The sequence below is a fragment of the Haliotis rubra genome, unplaced genomic scaffold (assembly GCF_003918875.1).
Source record: "Haliotis rubra isolate DU_JTF1 unplaced genomic scaffold, ASM391887v1 Scf582, whole genome shotgun sequence".
Taxonomy (NCBI): domain Eukaryota; kingdom Metazoa; phylum Mollusca; class Gastropoda; order Lepetellida; family Haliotidae; genus Haliotis; species Haliotis rubra.
Window position 1 is genome coordinate 184,469 of NW_025767282.1, and position 4,098 is coordinate 188,566.

Consider the following 4,098-nt stretch of genomic DNA (forward strand, 5'->3'; position numbering starts at 1 on the left):
GTTCGCCATCCAACCACGGAATGTCAACAAGGACATGTCAATTAACACCTGATATCCGAGATGCCGAGAATATGATTAGGTTAGCTGTATTTATGTGCCAATTCAATGTCAGAGTGGTTCGGCCCATGACAAGAAATTGGAGATGTACATTTTTCGGAGGTCAGCATCACCAGATTGGCCCATGAGCGCCCTTGAGCCATCGCCTTCTGGCATAGGACTCTTGGTAATTTCGTATATATTGGAATTTTAATAGCAATGACAATAATATATTTGATATGCTCAAAAATAATCACCATGCACAAGGCTTGGCGTAAAGGGCCGATTGATAAAACCGGGCCTATTCTATCACCAATCGAGGTGATCTATCACCAATCGAGTTACGGACGAAGTGGTGTGTTCAGCAAAAGGAACACGGTTCTTGGCTCCTTTGCCCTCAACCACCAGAAGCCCTTCCTCCACCCACACAGGGGCACAACCCACGGCAAACAGATTGCCCAGTTCGGTCAACTCTTACGAACAGCAGTGGGGTGCTGAGGAAATATATTTTACCCCGGGTCCACATGCTATCAGCGTTACCCAGCACTCACCACGAGGAGTCTTCATTAGTGCCAGTTTCTACATACTTAGTAAACGCTGATAGTTGGACAAACTGACAAAATACAGAAAAAGGTCAAATGTTCTAACAACATGCTGCTTATCATAAATATATTATGTGTGTACATATATATCTAGTTTTATAAAGTATATCCTGCATAGGGTGCAAATCAACAAGAAAATATCAGGACGGTCCGAGAACGATACGCACGTTTATAATATCATGTAGGAGGATAATTAAGTATCATCTTCGTAGTTTAAGGGATCACTGATAAGATGGAAATATCTACTACATAGATGTTTGACAAAATATTACACTTTGGCACTTGTTCGCTAGCACACATGACTGTTTCACCTAAGCCGAATTGGTTGCAGTTTATGTGGTCTTCCGTGTCCTAGATGGTGGTTACGGTATATTCAGCCCCTAGAATATTCCTGATATTTTCTTCTTGTTTTCTTCTCGGAATTCATCATACTCTTATGCAACTAAAAATTTCTTAAGTTGATATCACCGTCCGTAATTGTTACTTACCATGTTTGAATGGAAAAAGGCTGTGAAATGAAAACACAACCATCTGTTACTAAATATAACACACAACACAAATAAGTCAAGGGGAAAAAGTATTGTTACGCGAGCCGAGACTATCCTATTACAATACAAGTTACTTACTGCCATTATGATCTTCTTTGAAACATTTCTAGGTAATTTAGTCCCTTGGTTGTTGACTAGAAAATAAACGGTTACCCTTTTTGTTTCTGCGGCTAATCGTAGAGATCGCCGATTGAGAACCGTTCAGTCGGCGATAGTAGTGTGAATTATTGCTACGTTCGAGTATATAGACATTTCACTAGTACTTCTTACTCAGCCATTGTCAGTGCAGGTCCTGCACCAAGATCCATAAAGGCTCTCACACTTTGAAAGTTCTCCAACATTGTGGTGAAAACATGAATTTTATATGAAAATAATCACAAGTGTACCCTTACTGGAAAACATGTTCTTCTAGCAATATGTGTTCATTACCAAATAGCATGACTTTAGATAGGATCCCGATCTGCTGACTATTGCATCATGGCTTCACGTCCAGAGTATCATGTTCATGATGAACCTACATTGATATTTTAAGTATTTTAAGCTCATTTTCCCTCTGTATGGATTCAACACTGTATACCTAAATGTTAAGACTGACGCAGTCGGTTTTAAACTAAATTTGCCTATGTTGAATTCCAATGAATCCCGGCAATTGAACAAACGAAACTATTTATCTTTTAACTAGATGATGAAAATAGCATCCACAGTAACGTTTAAAGTCGTAATTTACATATTTTTTGTTTTTTTTATTTTAAGAAAAATCCTGAAATGTGAAATGTGTTTCAGTTCATGCATAAGGTATGATATAACATTCTATGTAATGTTAAAACCTGTATCTGCAATTGTCCAACCTTGACCTTGTGAAGAGGATGCAGAACAGATTTTCTTGTTGACAGCCACGGTAGATCCATGCTTAGTAATTGGTTCAGAAAATGTGCAGGTTCTGTCCACCATCTTTGGTGACATTATCAGGTCAATCACATTACAAACCAGAAAGCAGGTTCGTTTTCATCAAGATGTAAAAGTGACATGTGTAAACATTGCAGCATGGCGCCTCCATGTTGCAGGACCGGGCCAAGGCATAATCGGAACCACACGTTTTTTATGCTTGGTCTAATAAATGCGCGTTCATTTTTCTCTTGTGGTTTAAGAAAGAACATGCTGCTTACAAAATCACACTACTAATGCTCCTATTTAAATTATGATACACTGAGAATAACTGGTTTGATAGACAGCCCCGAATGTCTCTACTTCTCCTGCTATTACTAATAGCATGTCCACTTCATCAGAAGAAGAAATGTAATGTTCAGCAGCATCAAATTTAAAAACCAATTTTAAACGATGCTGGTCATTTCATTTGCATTAGAATATTCAATACAGCACCTTTCAGTCAACAGGCAACTTAGCTCTATATTAAACATTATAAGCATCCAATTTTACTCTCTTTTTTTAACCGCTTCTTAAGTAGGAACAGACAAATTTTCGCTTTTGAAAATCGTCTCTCTTTTACATTTCAAAATCTGAGGTGAGTGAGTGAGTTAAGTTTTACGGTGCAGTCAGCAATATTCTAGCTATATGGCGTCAGTCTGTAAATAATTGAGTCTGGACCAGACAATCCTGTGATCAACATTATGAGTATCGTTCTACACAACTTAGTCGCCTCTTACGAGAAACATGGGTTCCTGAAGACCTATTCTAACCCGGATCTTTATGGGTCCAAAATCTGAGGTAGCAGTGTATATTTTTGTTCGCTAATCCAGGCAGTTCACCTTCACAAACTATGTCGTCACCTTACGTATATCATGACATACTGGCTCTCATCAACTTGCATGTAGTTACAGTTACGCATGGTAACCGATGGCAAAATCAGAGGGCTGGTTACAAGCAAGAACCAGTAAATCAGGGATGCATCATCTAATATTGCCAACAGTGTAGCCAGCACATTTATCTATCTTCATAATAATTCCTTTCATGGATCAATCCGAAATATGAAAACATACTGTTTATATATACGTTGTAATACTTTTAATGGCACCAATAACTCCTTCTCCTACTCTCCCTTCTAACTCTGGTCTTTTCTTTCTAACAGGAATTATGAAGCGACTAAGAAAACTGGCCCTTTGCCTGTTCATAACTGTGGCCGTGTGTACATGGTTCTGCAGCCATATTGGTCGCCTGTTTCTCCCACTTCAGCGAATATCACCATGCCTGACTGAAACCAGACCCTGTTGTGTTGAAAAGACCAACATATCGCTCGTACAACGCCATGTAACAAAACCAGAAAAAAGTAGTTCTGTAGTGGAGGATCTGTCATTTCCGGTTGCGAGCGGTACCATTTCCACGACTGTGGATTTAAATGCGAATTTTCACTCCAAGATAAAAAAGGTCTGGATCCAGAGGCCGTGACGATTTATGAACATGGACCGGAGTCAATTTCACATATATGGAATTTAACACAGAATATAGTCTATTCGCCGTAAGGTTTGGTATCTCACACAAAGAGACGAGGGCTCTGATAACAAAACCAATGTGGTATATGACGCTGTGAATATATTCACATATTGTTTAGGGATGTTAGAATATATCCAATTGGTCTTATTCTCATAATTGTTGATGGTTCTGTGCTGTTTTTAGCAATATTAAAGCAATATCACCTCGGGGAACACCAGAAATAAACTTCACACATTGTACCCATCTGGGGAATCGAACCTGGGTCTTCTATGTGACGACCAAAGCTTTAAGCACTAGGCTATCCCGCCGCCCCTTAATCTAACAGAAGTTAGATGGATGGTGACATGCTGCTCATGTGATCCATACATGATAAAATGTTTTTTCAAAATTATCTTTTGGGTGTGGGGTTGTTGTTTTGTTTTGTACACAGGATTTATTTGTTGACAAAATTTTATCAGAAGGAA